The following is a 20,686-nucleotide window of genomic DNA, read 5'->3' on the forward strand; positions in this document are numbered from 1 at the left end:
AGCGATGTCTGTGTGTGTGGCGGGGGACGTAGTATTTGTCTCCCTTTGTAAACAAATATTTTCGGGAAAACAAGAAGGACCAGTAAGAGAACCTACTATCAGTCCAGCAGGTATCTACTGCAAGCTATGGACTAGTAGCCCCATCATCTCAGCCGGTGACAGTAGGGAAAGAACTAGAAATTCTAGTCCACAAATCTGAGGAGCAGCTCCACTTGGATCACGTGACATGTGATCATCTCTCTCTCTCGTCTCTCTCTCGTCTTGCTCGCGCTAGGGACCAGTGGGAGTGGCTTTGCGCGTTGTGACCACAAATTGACATCAAAGTCACATGACTTTAACCCCTTTGGTAAGACCACCAGAACAAATTAAAGAATGAAATACTCTCAGAAATAACTTAGCAAAACTTGTTTTAACAGCGCAAACACACGCAGTATCTGACCTTTTGTGTCACTTCTTTCTGAGAAACACATTCCTTAGTGACCTTTGTGAACTTTCCAGACAAAAGACATCCTGCGACGCACATTCCGAGTGGGGAGCTGCCAGTATAAATAGGTTGATGCCCACGAGACATGTTCACACCCAGCAGAGCTTCCCAAGCGATTTTCTGAACGTTCACAGTTGTCCTCCAGACGGTCGAGTTGTCTCATCATGCGCCGCCTGCTGATACTCGTGGCAATGGTGCTCCTCATCTCTGGCACCTGCATGTCTGCTCCACAGCCACCGGGTAGGTACCCTCAGTGCACTGCAATTGTTATTTCTCTTATTAGTCAGAAATGTTTTAGTAACTTGGTCTCCAAGAGAACTAAGATTTTCATAGCGAGTCGTAGCATTCATTGTAATATACAAATTTATCAACATACACACAAACACTGATATACAGATGATACACACAAATACAATATTGAACATCGTACAAAAACACCAAGAAACAACAACAAAACACATGCGCTCACCGCACTCAGTGTCTTCCACTGGCAAAGCTAACTGCAAACCATTCAACACAGTGCATGTGCACACTCCCCGAAATAAAAAAAAGTAGAAGAAAAAGAACAAGAAGGAAGAAGAAGAAAGATGACGAAAGAAGGAGTAACAAAGAAAGAAAGAATAAAAAAGTAAAAACCAAAAAAGAAATAAAGAAAGAACACTAAAGAACAAAAAAGAAAAAAAAGATAGTAGTAAGAAAAAAAAAAAAACTAGAAGAAGAAAGAAAAAGAACAAAGAAGATGGAAGAAGTAGAAACAAAGAAGAAAGAACATTAAAGAAATAAATAAAGAAAAAAGAAAGAAGAAGAAAGAAAAATAAGAAAAAAGACGAAAGAAAAAATAAGGAAAAACGAAGAAAAAAAAAAAAAAGGAATAAAAAAGGATGAAAAAGAAATAACCAAAGAAAAGATAAAGAAGATAGAAGAAAGAAAGAATATTAAAGTAGCAAGAATACAAAAAGAAAAGAGAAGAAAGGAAAAAGGAGAAAGAAGGAAGAAAAATAAGAAAGCAAAATAAGAGAAACAAGAAGTAGAAAGAAGAATAAAAGACGAAGAACTTTTCAGTAGCCATTAAATATTCATCAACTTTGAAATCATACTTGCTCAATCACTCTCTCTTTTCCACTCACACTCGCACAGACACACACACAGACACACTGGATAAAACCGTTAAAACCCACAATCAGCTGTTTACACCTTTGAAATTCACAAAGAGGAATATCTCTCGACGAGATGCGAACTTGTGACATCTGATGTCCACTGATAACACTTTAGCCTCTGTGTCGTTTATTGTTATTGATGTATTTACTTATTGTAGGATAAGTTACACAGTGCACGTGCTGAGTCTTGTGTTTGTAATGTTGGTCTCGTTACACTTTGTTACAGACGTAGCAGGTGCCTTAGGGCCATATCCACATGGCTTGCTCTCAGCTCAACTTAGGGTCTCCGCTAAGAATCCTAAGGTCCTCGGTGTCCCCAGCAGTCGTGTCGACATTGTGAACAAGAAATTGTAAATCCTTTGCTCGGGACCACTCATCACAAAGCCAGTGTGATCCCTACTACAGGATCAGCAACTACTACAAATCCAGCAACAAATGCTTTCAGCAAGCCTGCTTGTCTCCCATCTCCATCCTGCTTGTCTTCACTATCCTGCTACACGTGACCCGCTGACGTACCCTGTACTCAGTGTCAGTGAACAGATACAACAGTGAACATTCAGTAACCGCTGTGACAGCAAATATTATCACAATGTGGTGACAACACACCTTCACTGACATGTGGCCAGCAGTAACACACAGCAGTAAGAACGATGGCCAACAAACAAATAAACAAACATAAACAAGTGAGATGCTGCACTTTACAAACAACAAACATAAACAAGTGAGATGCTGCACTTTACAAACAACAAACATAAACAAGTGAGATGCTGCACTTTACAAACAAACAAACAAACAAACATAAACAAGTGAGATGCTGCACTTTACAAACAAACAAACAAATAAACAAACATAAACAAGTGAGATGCTGCACTTGACAAACAACAAACATAAACAAGTGAGATGCTGCACTTTACAAACAACAAACATAAACAAGTGAGATGCTGTACTTGACAAACAAACAAACATAAACAAGTGAGATGCTGCACTTTACAAACAAATGTTTCTGCTACTAGACGACATTGTGTTTATCTACAATACAAAATGTTTTTATAATGTTGTCAATGTTAGCTGTAGCCTGTAGTTATCTTACTCCAATGTCTTGTCAGTGTACTGCCACAAGCTTCAGTGTAGATAAATGACATCCTGTAGGCTCACTGTGTCTACTGTAGCCCTATGATGACTCTTGTCATCGTGTCACGTGCAGCTTGAAACATTGTCCACGATGTCCTTACACACAAGCTCTCTGTTATGTCTGTGTGTTCACTTCACTCTTGCTCCATCTTTTAGTCTGCTTCTGCTGCTGGATGAAATAATCTTGAAGTAAACATATCTATCTTCAATCAAATTGTTCTTTCTTTCTTGTTTATTTGAGTTGTGAACTTTGCACCTTGCACAAGTGTGTACGAGCTGTCGACGGAACAAATTCTTGTTGATCATTCTCAATGTGGGGGCTGACTGTGTCTGTTATGGCACTACACTGACCTTAGTCACTAAACCACTTACATTATAAATAATAATTAATTGTCTTTACAATTTGCGGTATACAGGCTGAAATTGCAAAATAACCTTAAATACAGAAGAAAGTGAAACCATAAAATTGATACAAAACACACACACACACACACACACACACACACACACACACACACACACACACACACACACACACACACACTCACACAAACACACACACGCGTACCATTATCAGTAAAACATTTTTTACTAAATTAAGATTCACACAACAGGTTTGCTTTAGGTTTCATCTTAAACATTAGTCGAGAATGACTATGGAATGTGAGGTGAAAGATAATTACAGATTTGTGTTTCCTAACACACAGTTCGTACAAAGACCTTCTGATGCCAATAACTAGATGGCACCATGGACAATCAGAAGTCTGCGTGTCTGACCGCCAGTTTACTCAGCAAATATAATAATACAAATGTTTACATATCGCCTTACCCCAACATGAAGGCAGGCTCACAGCTCTCTACACAAATACATAAACACACAAACAGCAAAGAGTTGATTGTTAGCTGTTAGTGCAGCTGCTCATGTTGACAAGAGGATGATGGCCGTCAGAATGTAAACAGACTTGTTTAACCAACAATCAGTTTGAACCTTCAGTCAGTTTCCAAGGTTCGACCTTTGCGTTTGACAGGCAAGACAGGTCTGACAGTGAATAGTAACAGGGAGCATGGACTGACAGCTGCCATTGGTAGTGGAACTGACTTCACAGCGATAATACCAGTCAGGTAGACAATAGATAATAGGCGGTAAGTGGCTGGGTTTTGCTTTTAGAGGTCAAAGGTGAAACCTGTTGAAGATGAAGGCAGGTCTCAGAGTTTGCTCCAGATGCACAAATGCCGCGGACACAAAGATTAAGACATGGTCAGCAAGATGGAGGATGTGTGTGTGTGTTTGTGTGTGTGTGTGTGCTTGATGTAACAGTTCTAACAATTCCTATAATGAGATGTCAAGGAAGGTTTGAAGCATTTCGGTTAATGTTGCCCACATTTGCAGATACAGTTCATATATCAGATACAAGTGACAGGAACAGGCCTAACGTGTGTGTGGAGGGTCAGGTGAGGTCTGATGTACCTGTGCCAGTTGCTATGAATGGGGATCCTGTCTTGATCAGTGGAATGCATTACTTCTGCTTTTCTTTTCCTTTTCCTTTTAAAGAAAGGTCTGACAAAAGAACACCAAATCATTGCACATTCAGATTCTAGTTTCAAGTCTGCAGTTTACTATTTTCAGGTGTAAGGGAGGCGGACCTCCGGGGTAGCGGGCCTGGGGTTGGAAGGATGCTGGACACCAAGACTTTATCGCGAATGAACCGTCTAGAGTAAGTTTGTGAACACTGAGATTGCTGGATTTATTGCTGCAAGCATGTCGGAATGAAAGTGAAGAGGTAGGGATGCTACACATGGGAGGCCACTCTGTGAACCGAGAGAATGGGGGTTGTCCTCAGTGCTGCAGTGAATAGTGCTGTCCACGCATGTACACACCTTCAGAGATCAGCAGCCCGATAAAAGTTGGAGAACATTTTTTCCACATGACATGCCTGTCATCATGAAGAACTTCAGACACTTCTAGAAGTTTCTGCCTGTTTGACAGAGTTATAAACAGTTGTGATTCTATACCTGTCCCAGTCTATGCACACCTGTACAGGATGTGATTATTTCTAAAAGGATGCAGCTTCAAACAAACACATATTAGCTGTTTGTTTACCTGCTTGCTTAAGCTTTTTCCATGAGCAGACTGGGGAGTCTTTATCTCAGTGTGCACGTGAAGAATTGCATGTCAGTCGTCAAAGTGAAACAGAAAAAATATAAAGTTACTTCACTTGTGAGTAGACTTCATGTTGTACCAATCTTCCTTTTCGTTTCACCCACACTTTCATTTGATATGAAGAACAATATTCAGGACAGTGATGTTAAAGATGATGAAGCCAATCAACAGAGTTTTGTCTGTCTTCAGAAATTGTGTGGAAAGAAGAGACATGTCATGGTTCCGATCAGCTTTAGTTCCGACAGTACCTGGGTGAACCTTGTAGCTACCCACCTACCCACCTACCCCGACCCTCCAACCTTCCTCCTTCTCTACCACAGAAGTGGAAACACTCGTAATTAAGACTTTGATGTGCTTCTAACTCATTAGCAGCATGGACTGGAAGTCTGTGAGGTGAATGCAGTAGGCGAGCAGGTCACACCATATGCAGACAACAACAGTAAAAAGAAAATGAACGACTCCATATTACAGATGGTCAGGGCAGGCCATGGGTGGAGCCACACATCAACTACTACTACACTGGCTAGGAGAACACAGACAATAATTATGCAGACGAACATATAGACGATCACTCCAACTAGCGTAAAAATGGATTTCTGCCTTCTTTTTAGGCAGATTGGACTTCAATCTGGGATTCTGAAAGTAGTTGTAGATGTTCTTCAAAGGATGACATGGACCGTGAACTGCGACGACTTTTAAAATCAGTTAATTACTGCATTTGTGTGTCTTCCTGTTAGCGGTTCCCAGACACTTCATCCCCAACGCTTCATCCTTAAAATGAAATTTTAACTATAAAAATTATGAAGCCGGCGAAAAATTTAATTAAAATTCAAATAATTATCTTCATATAAACATCACAATAAGTTTTACAATTAAAATAAATATTGAAATACATTAATAATATTTAAATCATGCTATTAACTTCAACGTCATTTGAACATCTACAACATCCGTTAAAGTATTTTAATTGTAAAACTTGATCACAATAACACATATCTTGCACACTCGCCGTGTAACCATTTTAATGTCATAAAATAAAAAAGCTGAATAAAGCTGCAACATGTGGGCAAAATAATGTTTAATATTTGACAATGACAACACAACAACAAGACAAATTGTATTTGTTAATAAGTCTGTACACTTACTGACATTACGGGTGTATGGTATGTACACGTACTGACATTACGGGTATATATATATACACTTACTGACATTACGGGTGTATGGTATGTACACGTACTGACATTACGGGTATATATATACATAAACTTAATGACATTACGGGTGTATGTACACTTACTGACATTACGGGTAGATATATATATATATACACACTTACTGACATTACGGGTATATATATATACACACTTACTGACATTACGGGTATATATATACACTTACTGACATTACGGGTGTATGTACACTTACTGACATTACGGATGTAGTTACAACCGCTACATGATGTTGTTGCTATGAAGTAGTGGTTACAATCACAGGGTGGTTGCCATGTGGCTCAGTAATTACAATATGTAATTACAATATTGTTTCAGAGGGCGGTGCAGTCACTGACCACATGGCTGACCACTGCTGTCTACTCACTGGACGTTGATGTACGTGGCCAGAGGTCGCCACAGTCACCACAAGCCGAGCTAATAATAGCACGGGGCCGGCGGGGTGTTGGAGAGGGGGGCAGCGTCTACTGACTTTACTCATCCTGTAAAACTCATCTTGTCATGACACTGACACTATGTCACTGACAGCATGGCACTGATACTATGCCACTGACAGCATGGCACTGATACTATGCCAATGACAATACAGAACTATACTATGACACTATACTATTCCACTGACACTATGCCACTGACAGCATGGCACTGATCCTATTCCACTGACACTATGGCACTGACACTATGCCACTGACAGCATGGCACTGATACTATTCCACTGACACTATGGCACTGACACTATGCCACTGACAGCATGGCACTGATACTATTCCACTGACACTATGGCACTGATACTATGCCACTGACAGCATGGCACTGATACTATGCCACTGACAGCATGGCACTGATACTATGCCAGTGACAATACGGAACTATACTATGACACTATACTATTCCACTGACACTATGGCACTGACACCGTGCCACTGACACTATATTACCCTCTGACCCTACACAAATAACTGGTTTCTCACAAAGGGAGCAAACGCTGCCTCCGACAAACGTGGTTCGGTAAAGGGGAGACCACTGTCAACAATGTCTGGTCATCAGTCGTCTGGTGTCCATACAGGACAGCCCGACAAAAAGCCGTTGAAATGACGGATTTATTCTCTGGGAAAACCCGAAAAAGTAGATTAAAGAGTAAATGTTGTAATTAGTTTTGGTGAGAAGTATCGAAATGTATACAGACGTGTACAACAATTTCTGTGTCTGTCAATCTGTCCCATTAGCAGGCGGACACACTATACATACATACATTGCTCATCACACACAATGACACACAGACCATGTCCAATCTCACAATCATTTAGTTAATCTTTTGGAGAAATCTCTTTTTAACATTGAAAACACTGTTATTGTAGATGTAGTGTGTTACATGTATTGAGACTGTAATGTCACTGCCATATAAAGGTGAGACTGACAAAAGACCAAACGTGGGTCCACAGCCTGTTGTTACTGACTTTACTGGAGTAGTTACTGTCAGTACAATATGTTGGATACAACACATGGTGTTATTAGTGAGATGGACTCACTGTGTTGTTTACTGCATTGTGGTGGGAACAATTAGAAAAGCCTGAAACTATTCAATACTTAGTCACAATCAGCGGCAAATAACCAACAGACATCTATTGATGACAGGAAGATGTGTGAAGTTTTATGAATTGTACACAGGTAAGCTGCTAATAATAACACAATGGATCATTGTTTACAAGATTACAGAGGTCAACAGCGGGAATATATTTTGTACTGAAGTCATGTAAGTCAAACAAATAACACCACACGAGGTAGATAACAGATTATCAACATTCAAGATTCTATATTAATGTCACTACCTGAGCTTATTGAGGTGTTACACATACACATATAGAGATAGTATTCACACCGTGTGCGGACGTTTTGCCGACGGACGTTTCGCCGCCGGACGTTTCGGAGCCGGACGTTTTGTCGACTGGACGTTTCGCCTCTGGACGTTTCGGAGTCGGACGTTTTGCCGACCGGCGTTTCGCCGCCGGACGTTTCGCCGCATTATGTCAGAGAGAGAGAGAGTTTACTTACTTCTCAAAGAATGAAAGTAACTACTAGATTACACAATAATTCTTTATTTCAAACAAATTTTACACACAGACTTCACAGACAGTTCACTTTGATTGTCACAAATTATGCGCAACAGCTTTGAGAAAAAACATTGATACAATGGCGAGAGAAATGTGTGAGCTAACGGTTCACATGAGGAGGGATAGTGAGAGAGAGTTCACTGATACATTGATACAATGGCGAGAGAAATGTGTGAGCTAAGGGGCGTCACACACTTGACTTCGGCTAAAGGTCCCGCGTGAAATGCCGAAATGAAGTGCCCCGCGCCCAAACGTCCGGCGGCGAAACGCCGGTCGGCAAAAGGTCCGGCTCCGAAACGTCCGGCGGCGAAACGTCCGGTCGGCAAAACGTCCGGCTCCAAAACGTCCGGCGGCGAAACGTCCGTCGGCGAAAAGTCCGTGTACCATTCACACACTTGCCTGTACAATATATTTCACACACACACACACACACGAAGTTACAATGAAGTTGTAACTAAATTAATTCCTCACATTATTAGTGTTACAAAGTCTACAAAGCCTAATTTTGCCGACATTTATCATCGGGAAGGTAGTTGTTCAATGTCAGAAACCTTATAAAGGGAGACAATCATGGGGAGTAAGTCAGTTTAAATAAGTTTCTAGTTAAAGGTGTCACAGACACTCATGTCCCTTTATATGCCTGACATTTGTGCTTTCTTTTTTCAGAAAATATCTCTGGTTCGTTTGTAGGCCTGTATGTAGATATATTTACTGATATGAAATAAATGTATACTATAGCAATTAATAAAAATACATCACTCAATCCTTACTGTTATCTAAGATATCTAATTTTAACACAGTTCTTTTCTTGGTGTAAGATCAAACATTCAAGTAATGTAGTATACATTCCGGCACAACACAATAAATTCTAGTATTTTAATTAACTATTCTGGCACTGTAGCTGCAACATCACCAGGAGCAGCAGCAACTGTGTGTCGCACTGTTGCAATCAAAACTTTTTAGAAAAAAAAATTCGTTCCAATATTAGCTTTCCTTGTTCTTGTGTGATGTGGACTGTTAAATATGTTCCAGTAATATCTGAGAATGTAGATTGTCAATGGAAACAGCACAAAGAACAAACTTCAAAAGACAGCAAACAGTAACACAGAGGATATCAAACAGTTTGACACAGTTCACTGTCAGATCATGAGGAGGGTTAAAGGGATACTCAAGGCAAAATAAAAGTGCTTAGAAACTAGTAAAGAGTAGGATCAATGGAATCTCTTCTATTTTCATGTCTGTTCATGTGGAAAACGTTGAAGTTTTTTAGTAGAATGTTGTGTTTAATAAGAGAAATTACATAGGACTCTTTTTTTGCTTCCACGAAGTCTCGTTCTCCGTCACGTGACCTTATGACGTTTCAGTAGGATTGTTTACCCAGAATTATTCAAACTATAACCCCCAAAATGGCAGTAAATATTGTCTGTTTAAAATATTCAAACACAGATATTTCTAAATATTAATTTTTGAAACTATCCTTTGGAAAGTTCACGTAAAAACCTAAATTATCATATACAATGTGAATATTCCTCTGTGTGTGTGTGTGTGTGAGAGGAAATAATTAGCTCGTCAAATGTAATTTTATTTTTTAAATACACTACGAAGTCAATTGGTCAACAACAATGCCAGAGCCTTATCACATGCCTTGAGTATCCCTTTAAAGGGGAGGGTGTGTAGGGTCTAGCACACGATGGAAAAGTCCACAAAGTCCATTACTGTATTTTATAGTAGCGGCCACGACTGGTTTAAACCAATTTAGACTTGTCATGAACACGTGTCAACCTGCCGTTCACATGCCGTTCATGGCTGTTCCTCTTGAATTAACAGTGTATGGGGATCGTTTGTTTATGTTTATGTATATATATATTGTAGTTGTGGGTACGCGATGGCCCACTTGCTTTTGACAGAATAATTTGCGTGTAGAATGTCCCTTGATTATGAGCCAAACTTTAAACACTGCACGTGAGTGTTCACAGTCATCTGCAATCCTAAGTGTTCCTTGTATTGACCACCAGCAGACTATCAGTGGGTGAACTCTGTCTCATCACAAGTCCTCTGTGATTTGAAGACAAGTTCTAGACACTTCAAGTAGACATGGAAGTAGAGAACACAAGGAAGAAGAGGGGCAGAGAAAGGACCAAGGAGCCAGGGGACAGTTTCAGTGTTCAGTCACCTGACACTGGGGCCGTGTATACAGGTTAGTCTCACACTGTAAGTACTGCTTCAGTCACTTTGTAAAGTGAAGTTTAGTCTGACATTGTTCCTAAAATACTGACAGAGATTAATTTGGTGTAAGGACAAGAAACGGGAAGAAGTCTTTACGAGGTAAGGTGTGAACTGAACATCAAGAGTTTGTTCATTTTAACTGTAAAATCCAAAAGTAAATTATCATTATTGAACTGTGCAGAAGTAATTATTTAAGAAAAAGGTCTTCTTCGCCCTATAACAATTACCACGCGACCTACAGCAGATAGGAACTGACTTTAAATCCAGACAAATAAATGTTACAAGACCATTGTGCACTGTGTTAAGACCGACACCTAGAGTGTGATAACAACAACAACAAAAGTAAACAACGTTCATACAGGCTAACGGATAACGCCTTAGTCTGGTCGATAGTATTTAAACAGAGGGGAGGGAATGTGTGTGTGTGTGTGTGTCTGTTGAGTCTGTGTGACTGTGAGCGCTCGTGGCGCCCCATTGCTTAACGTGATATAACAAACAAAAGTCTGAAGGTTTTTTTTTCTTTATTAGATTATTTCTATAAATCTTCAAGAATAGCAAAGCACGCCTGTTAAAAACTTTTAATTAAACTAGAATGGACAAGGCTGCTGGTGTGTGTGAGTTTTGCCCTGATTGTGTGCTTTGTGCTGTGGACTGTATGTAAGGTTCGTCTGCCATTGAGGTCTTTATACAAGGCATGATAATTAGTACTTATAATTATATTCATTAATATAAATGATGTCTAACAGATACTGAGAACTTGAAAAGATTATCTAGAATGAATTTCTTAGACATTGGCTTCTACACATTTGTGCACAAAAGTTCAGAATGAAAACTGCAAGATACAAAAATAGAAAACTGTAATAGAAACAGTAAGGCTACAGGCTGAAGTTTATCAATAATGAAGATTTGATATAATGGATTGACAATACAATGGTGCAAGCAAGTGCAGGCTCAAAACTAAACTCAAAGCAAAAAAAGCATTGTTTATCGCGGATAAACATCCTCTGGTCTGTCAGCAGGTAAACAACCTCTGGTCTGTCAGCAGGTAAACAACCTCTGGTCTGTCAGCAGGTAAACAACCTCTGGTCTGTCAGCAGGTAAACAACCTCTGGTCTGTCAGCAGGTAAACAACCTCTGGTCTGTCAGCAGGTAGACATCATCTCGCCATGAGCAGCAACAGAACAGACGCAAGGAGCAGCTCAGTGTTGTTTGCTAGGTATCGTGCTTATCGCTGGAGTGTGTGTGTATTACTGCTGTATTATTGTTGCATATTATTGTTGTATATTATTGTTGTATATTATTGTTGTATATTATTGTTGTATATTATTGTTGTATATTATTGTTGTATATTATTGTTGTCTATTATTGTTGTATATTATTGTTGTATATTATTGCAGACTATCACTGATTTCTATCACTGCAGTGTATCATTGCTGTATACTACTACTGTATATTACTGCTGTATAGTATTTCACAACATACAGCAGTGACAGTGTATTTTAACAAGATTATTTTTGGTGTTTCAAAGCGGTTGCTGAAAGTGCGATGTTGTAGTCTGTACACTGACACTGATTACAAACTATTTGAGTGGAATAAATGAAAGCAAAACATAAAGAACAAAAGGATGAAGACCGGATATGGTAAAAGCAGACTTTCTGGAAGCATTTTTGCTAGTTTCGGATTAATTTCTGATCCTGTGGTGAGGACTCCACTGGCTTTACGACGCCCACCAAGTGTGGTGCCAGCATACCCTTGAAGAAATTCAGACTACTGCCAGCAATCCCGACGGGTGGAGCTTGAGGTATGTCATAGCCACTGTCTGAAAGAAAGAGAAGATAGGTAAACATTGTAAACAAACAAGACTCGCCACTTGTACTGTGTATCACACAATAAACTACTGAAGCAATCAGGTGGTTAACGAGGCATTGGCTAAAGCGCCTGTCGCTACGACAGTAAGAATCAGGGGTCGCTGGTTCGTATCTTGGCTTTGAATACTTTTCTCTAAATGTGAAATATCTTTATAGGATTTATTGTGGGTTTATTGGGACACTTGAGTTGACTCTACTGTGAGAGAGATTCCAATTTTTGATTAAGTAGGCCTGAGGCGATTTCAAGAGGTACAACAGCAGGCATCATTCATAAACTTTAGTGGGGAAAAAATACAATCAACATTTGATAGTAAAAATATGTAAGATGTGCAGCAGCATTAGTATCTTACATCCCAACATGGACAGTAATTGAAATTATGTTCTCATACTTCATAAACTAAAAATTGCAGAATTCAACGAGAGCAGGGATGCACAACCTACGGCCCGCGGGTCATATCCGAACCCGCGACGCGGTGCCATCCGGCCCGCGAAACTTCTGCCCACAGTGCAGGAAATCTGCATGTTAGTAATAAAAAAACCTATTTAAAAAAACGAAAAAAGGGAAGAAGTATTTATCCCTACGTAGGGGCGTCTCTCAATCTTTCTTCGATGGATTTCATTCTAGATTTTCGTCTTGGGAGGAAACCAATGTTTGAGAACGAGGGACGCCGCATTCCACAGGGGATTAGTGGTCTTTTGATTGGTTAATATTTGAATCAGTCGTTAAAGAGATTTAAAATACAGACTCGGGCTTTCTAGCAAGGTATAAGACAATGGGGTTTTGATAAGGAAGCAATACCAAAAACAGCGTTTGAATTTCGTCATTTTCCTGTGGAAAACAGGATGGGTCGCCTTGGGGTACCTCGATTAAGATGTATTTTAAGACAATTTGGAACTTTGATTTTAGGCGGCGTCAATTGCAAGCTACCGAGTTGCTCACATTTTGAGCAGAGAAGTGAAGCCATTTTCCGACGGTGAATGCGTAAACAAGTGCTTGCTAGCAGTGGTGGAGGAACTGTGTCCATGAAAAGAAGAATGCATTTGAAGCCGTCAGCCTTTGTCGCACGACAATTGCACGGCGAGTGGAAGATATGGGGAAACATCTCCAGTCAAAACTAAGGGACAAAGCAGCACGTTTCGAAATCTTTTCTATTGCCGCTGACGAGTCCACCGACCCATCTGACACCGCTCAACTCTTGGTATTTATTCGCGGTACAAACAGCGATTTTGAACTTACAGAAGAGTTAGCGGCCATGAGGGGCATGCACGGGAACACCACTGGCGAAGACCTGGTCAAAGAAGTTTCAGCCGTAATAGAGGGTCTTGCTCTTCCTTGGGAAAAATTAGTGGGAGTGACTACCGATGGTGCCAGAAGTATGGTTGGATGCCACAGCGGACTGGCATCAAGGGTTATCAGAAAAGTCGTCGAGTCTAATGGAACCGAGCCTCTGCGGCTTCATTGCATTATTCACCAACAAAATCTCTGTGGCAAGGTGTTGAATCTGGACCATGTGATGAAGATTGTGGTCAGCACTGTAAACTTCATCAGATCACAGACGGAGAAATGAAAGCAAGTGCCTCACCTCGTGGCTGTGGGATTTGGTGATTTTATGCGACATCACGTGACATCTGAATGAACTCAACACCAAACTACAAGGGAAAGACAAGTTGATTTCGCATGTGTATGCGGACATAACAGCATTCCAAGCGAAATTACAACTCTTCATTCAGCAGGGAAGGATGGATCTTGTCCACTTCCCAACGTGTACATCTCTACGTCAGGAACAGCAGCAACATATGTCTTTCCCCAAGGCAAGAATAATACAACTTCTGCGGCTCTTGAATTATAATTTCAATGAAAGATTTAAGGATTTTCATGATTTGAAGAATGAAATACGTCTCTTCGAAAATCCATTTGCGGAAGATGTGTCAAGTGCCCCGACAGACCTGCAACTGGAACTGATTGACTTGCAAAACCAGACATCCCTACTTGACAAATTTCGAGCGATGCAGACAATTGCTTTCTACGCCGTGTTGCCTGCAGAAACTTTTCCAAATCTCCCAAAAAACAATCGTTAAGGATGATCACGATGTTTACAAGTACTTATGTGTGTGAACAAACGTTTTCAGTGATGAAACGGGCGAAACCCGTCTGACGTCATCGCCTCGCGGACGAACATTTCGATTCAGTGCTCAGACTTGGTGTCTCTACGATGCAGCCGGACATTCCGAAGATGGTTTCGGGAAAACAACTTCAAATATCCCACTAATTACTACATAATTAATGGTAAGTACAACTTGTTTCTAATGAAAATGGTATCTGCTTTATTTTTTTTTAATTTTTTTTATTTTTGCGATTAAGCGGCCCGTGACACTCGTATCGGAAATGTATATGGCCCCCAGGTCGAAAAAGGTTGGGCATCACTGATCTACAATAAATACTTTTGTCGATGGCTCGTAAACTTTGTGCAAGGTAAAAGGCCTAAAATGGGTTGCTGCCCATTGCTGGGAGGCGTTTCAGTCACCGAGTACAACGACGATGTCCTTTCTCTGGACTGGCCTTATACCTTTGTCTAGTTGTTAAAAGTCTTCCACTTTGTGAAATTAAATTAATGAATAAACGAATAAATTGCTCACATAATGTGCGAACATATTTGTTAAAAGCTTCGACTCGCTGTTAAAATCTGTATCCTCAAGATGCTGAATGTTAATGTTGCATGATCACTTGGTGACGGATTCTTTGTCAACATATTTGTTGTTTGAGGGACAACATTATTAGGGCAACTTTGATTAGTATGAGAAATAACAGCCCGAATATTCTAGTGCACTGAGAGTACGTACCACGACCCTGTAGAGCAGACGTGCAGCTCACGGAGATGAGGAGGAGGACCACCATTGTCAAGGGTATCAGCAGGTGGCGCATGATGAGGCAACTGGCAAGTGTGGAGGACAGATGTGAACGGTCCAGAAATTCTGCTGGATGTGAATATGGTCTTGTGGGCAGCAAGCTATTTATAATGGCACCTCCCCCTCCGGGAATGTGTGTTTGGGGATGTGATTGGTCTGGCAAAGTTCTCAATAGAATCTGTTTTTCAGAAATGAGATAGTGCGTGTACTTGTTGACACGTGTTTCTACGTTAAAGGTTTGCTCAGATATTTCTGATAATATTTCGTTCTTTAACATGATCTGGTGGTCTTACCAAAGGGGTTAATGTCATTTCACTTTGAGGTTAGGTTAGGGTCGCTAGGCCACTCCCACTAGCACAGAGAGAGAGAGAGCGCTGAAAGTGTTCAGAAAGGTCCATAAATCGTCTCCTATGATCCATGTGGAGCAGCTCCTCACATTTATTGAATATAATTTCTTGCTCTTTCCCCACCGGCTGAGTTGTTGGGGCTACTAGTCCATCTCTTGCATTAGGATGCTGGACTGTCAGTAGGTTTGTCTTACTGCTCCTTCTTAACATTCTGTACACTTACTCTCTTATATTTTGGGGCGACATCACCAGCACATATACAATTTCGTTTCAAACCGATAGTTCATCTGTGGAGGATAACAAACTGGGAGGTTTCCTATCATTCAGTTTACAGTAGGTGTCGCTGTACTGTTAGCAGTTCATTACAACTAAAGTGTCTTGGTGACATTATAGCTAAGAAACATTACACTTCATGGCTCGCTATGGTGCAACTTAGAACTCGGTTAGGGCATTACCGCTAATGTAACTTTAGTGTGAAATTTAGTTGTTTCCGAGCTTTACACCGTTCAGCTTACGAAAAGCTTCGTGGTAAGCTAACCCGAAACAGCCAACCGTCACATTGGTGACAGGCGCTGACCCCGAGACTGGAGGTGAGACTGATTGTCAAACCTACCATTCGGACAACCGCTGTATCTCCAGGTGTCTAGGGCGCAGCGACCGATGGGGGCGGGAAAAATGGCCTGCTGTTTTTTTTTTTTTTTTTTCAATGAATAATTTTAGGGGAAATATCATTTTCACAAAATGATATTAGCAGGACACCTTTCCTCTGCTTGTAGACTGTGGTTATGACAACAGTTTTATGCTCAATATTGTTTACACTTACGAACTTTCAACCCGAAGGAACTTAGCTAATGTCACGAACGCGTTCTTAGTTAATAAGAGTATTAAAGTCTTTAGCAGACAAACATCAAGGTAGAGCCATTTGAAGTTTATAGCATATCTATTTACTGACACTGATGGCCTATAGTCTTGTACTTACTGTTGTGACTCATGGTCGTGAATATTTAACTTTCTTATTAATTATTAAATTTCTGTTCGATTGGTGTTTTAGGCTTAATTTAGTTGTCAATTTTTAATGTTTATTTTAATTATCTAAGAGTGCATCTGTTTGTCTACAGTTTGAATGGCTAGCTTGTTGTTATGCTCCATTGACAGAATATTTGAAATTGGTTATTAAGAGATAATGCGCATTAAGACCTACAGTCTATACACTATATACTTCTCTTGTTTTCAACAAACCCTGTGCTGGACACCACGCGGTGTTGATCACTGGACTGTGTTTGGGGAGCTGACACCATGATTTACAACTTTGCATTGTTAGTGTCCAGAAGACTCTCTCTTGACAGACTCTCTCATTGCCCGCCCACCTGTGAGGTGTGACTGTGGTGTGACTTTGGATGGGAACATGAGGTAGCTGCTATCAGGGTGGTCTAGAGGCTGGAAGCTGTGATAGCTTGAGTTTTAGACCACACAGCAAAATAAGACCAGAGCAAGGTGCTACACATTTCTTGTCTCCATCAGTGTGTGCACTCCATAAAACCTTTTACACGAGTGTTTGAAATCCCTCTACTCATAAGTGTAGGTGTGATTTGGGAGGCATGCAAGCATCCATGTGTGTATGATGCACGCCTGCAATTGAAAAACAGACGTACTTTTTCTTGACAAAATGTAGCTCTTACTTATAAGTTATTAATCAAATCTGACAGCAAATTCTTGAAAAAGATTTAATTTTCATAGCCATTCTTTGACACTTCTGGGTTCTAATGCCTCTGGTCGTAATGAGTTCTTGTAGAAAACCACTTTTGTACTATTTTTAAGCAGCAAACATGTAGACAGTTCGGTTTTACTTGTTAGTTCATCTGTAAGATGAGAAAGAAGAGAACGATTGAAAGGACTTGCCGATGGAGGTGCTATAGGTGGACAGGCCCACAGGTAGCGATAAATCTGTCAGTTAATGACCAGTCGGATCAGACTAGAAGACTGGACAAAGAAGGTGGTGCGATGTTACTTGATAGTTGTCCGTGAGATGAGAAAGAGAGATGAGAGAAAGATTGAAAGGACCTCAGTGGGGTGGCTTAGTGGAGAAGGGTAGAGATAAATCTCTACCACTTTAAAGAAAGTCAGATCACATTACCAGGGCTGAACAGCCAAGAGTGGAGAAGAGGTAGTTTGAACTTTAAACTTAAAACCCACTGGACGATGTCAAAACCTCACTTGTCTGAGCGGCTGCAGACATCTCGTGCTGCTGTTTGAATTGACTTTGTAATCGTCTGTTCGGGTGCTTGGAGCTATCATCCTTCCACAGCTGAGTCAGTAAAGGTTGTGAACTGCATTTAGCCATGCCAGACTGAACAGTGCTACTGTCTACAGCCACTTCATGAGAGTTTGTAAAGATAAGTTCGCATGAATTTTATACACTGTGACATAGCTGTATATATTTCATTAACACGATTTATGTCTTTCTTTACATTAATTTCATTTCCTTATTTATTACAGTGCTTATTTTGATTGTGTGGATGCAACGGGTTGCGATAGCGGTGGTGTAACTTTTTGCAAAACTGTTCATTGCACAAACGGGTCCGTGACAGTCTGGTGGTCTTTAGCACATCACAAGCGAGTTGAGTTCTGAGACAGACCGCCGCAATCATTACTGGTGATATTTAAGCCTAGCTTTCTTGTTTGAACTGCGTCCATTGAAGACAGATTTAAACAGATTCAGGAGCACAGTGCATTATTTGGATTTCTTTATGATATCCAAAGCATTTCTGAAAAACCAACGAAGGACATTCTACTATCTTGCGAGGTCTTGGCAAAGGCACTAATGCACACAGACAGCAAAGACATTGAAGCGGAGGAACTCTGTTCTGAATTTCAGGTTGTGGCTAGAAGACTTCCCAAGCCTAACATGAACCCTAAAGAAGTCTTAACATTCATAATCCAACATAAGCTATTTGATATTGTGCCGAATGTTGTAGTGTCTCTCAGAATTTTATTGACCCTTCCAATTTCTGTTGCCAGTGCAGAACGGAGTTTCTCAAAATTAAAATTAATTAAAAACTATACGAGATCAACAATGTTGCAAGAGAGACTGCGCTGACCACCATGTCTATTGAGCATGACTTGGCAAATGCACTCAATCTGAAGGAACTGATAACTCGTTTTGCACAACAAAAAACAAAGAAAGTGAGGTTTTAAGCATCAGTTTTATGACCAGGACTAAATAAATTGCAAAATAAATGATATAATATGGTTCACTTTTTGTGACGTGTGTGTGTGTGTGTGTGTACGTGTGAGTGTACGTGTGTGTGTGTGTGTGCGCTCGTGTATACGCAAGTCAATTGTTTTATTTCAGTGAATAACTTTATGTCAGCTGTATGTGTGTATACTTTAGTTTACGAGTGTTTACAGCAATCAACATATGTACAGTTTCTTTTTTATTTTTACTCGTCTGGAATTGTGCAGTTGTAACAAAGAAGTGAACATCTGGTGTTGAACAGTCAACATCTTCACACTTGTATCTTTGAGTTGCTGGACATCGTAGTCAGCAGACCTCCTGAACTTATTTGTTGACAGCCAGGCTGACAACTATAAACGCTGTTTGCTTTTGCAGTCAGAATTAGGACTAAAATAATTAAATAATTAGTAAGTATTGTTGTATTGGCATTACTATATAAAATATCTTGACTAGCTTTATGTAAACAAGATTGTTATACATAATCATTTGAAGAAATAATTGAAATCAACAAGGACAGTGCTTGGTCAGATCCTGCTAAATGGACCAGTGGACCTGGACTAGTAAAACACTCGTGAAACAAGTTAAAGTTCTAGACAAATAAGCATAATTAACTTTTATTTACAGTTGTACATCAGGGGTTTGAATAATTAAATAAGACTTCATTACTGCGGCCTGTATTTGTCGGTTACAGCAATGTGCTAACGACTCATACTCAATCTGTATAATTGTCAGTTTACCCGCCGGCCAGCCATGTGACGATCGACTTGTCACTCACATAATAAATATTGTCTGTCGCAGTGAGTAAATATTTATTGGTGGTCACGGCTGTCACGTGGTACAGGCTACTCACAAAGTCACTTTCACACGCGTCCACACACAAGGTCGTCACACAAACCCGCGTACATCCGGGTGCTCGCTGTAACCCAGTGTCACAGTTAAAAACATAAATTTAAAAACATTTAAAATTTAAAAAATTTAAAAACATAAATAGCTGTCAAGTTACTGGGACAGCGAACACGACTCCTCCCTCTCATCTGACGGTTCAGCATGACTGCACGCGATAGCAGCAGATTCCGTGACGTCATTAAGTGCAGACCACGTGGTGGTCAAGGTCAGGCGACATTTTCCAAGCAAAACCTAAAGGTAGATGTCACAAGCTACCATTACCGCACAGAAAGGGAGGGTGGGGTGTAGAGCATGGAGACGGGGGAACAAGGAAGTGCAAACGGTGTGTGTCGACAGAGGGCTCTTTACGTCTTCGGAGAATGCAACTTATCCGATGCTATCTACGTGTCTGTCTACCCGTCCACCATGCATACATTGAACTCACACCTACTGACGGGTCTACCTACTCATCTACCATACATACGTATGCACGTGTACATGTGCGCACAGCGCATTCACACACACACAGACATTCACACACACACACACACAACACACACACACACACACACACACACACACACACACACACACACACAGACATTCAACACAAAGCAAATGGAAGTGTTGTGTGACAAAACGAGTGCTTGAGACAATTATTGAGAGATGAATGTTGAATGCAGCAGTGGAGGAATAAGAAAGGTCAAGATTATCAGACATTATAAAAAATACACTTGCTATAATTTCATTAACAAGTGTTACTGTAAAAGTTAGGTGGTGGGTAATGAAGACCTTCAATCACATGTTTGCCCCTAAGAAGCAATTAGCATCTACATTCCATGTGTGGGGTCAAAGTTCAAAGGTGAAGGCAGCCGCTAGTCCTGCAGGAAACGATCCTGTCTTTGTGTGTCCACAGTGTCCTGCTTCTGTTGATGGAGAGAT

General features: G+C 40.5%; 2 long non-coding RNA genes across 2 annotated transcripts; one reads left to right on the forward strand and one right to left on the reverse strand.

The window, feature by feature from the left end:
- Positions 1-523: 523 nt before the first annotated feature.
- Positions 524-2,310, forward strand: LOC112575983. The gene is made up of 2 exons (XR_003101716.1): positions 524-724; positions 1,868-2,310. It is a non-coding gene; the product is annotated as an uncharacterized LOC112575983 (long non-coding RNA).
- Positions 2,311-11,008: 8,698 nt separating this feature from the next.
- Positions 11,009-15,734, reverse strand: LOC112575982. Its single transcript, XR_003101715.1, has 2 exons — positions 15,212-15,734; positions 11,009-12,321 (listed from the first exon to the last, which is right to left on the reverse strand). It is a non-coding gene; the product is annotated as an uncharacterized LOC112575982 (long non-coding RNA).
- Positions 15,735-20,686: the final 4,952 nt, after the last annotated feature.

Source organism: Pomacea canaliculata, linkage group LG11 (genome assembly GCF_003073045.1).
Source record: "Pomacea canaliculata isolate SZHN2017 linkage group LG11, ASM307304v1, whole genome shotgun sequence".
Classification (NCBI taxonomy): domain Eukaryota; kingdom Metazoa; phylum Mollusca; class Gastropoda; order Architaenioglossa; family Ampullariidae; genus Pomacea; species Pomacea canaliculata.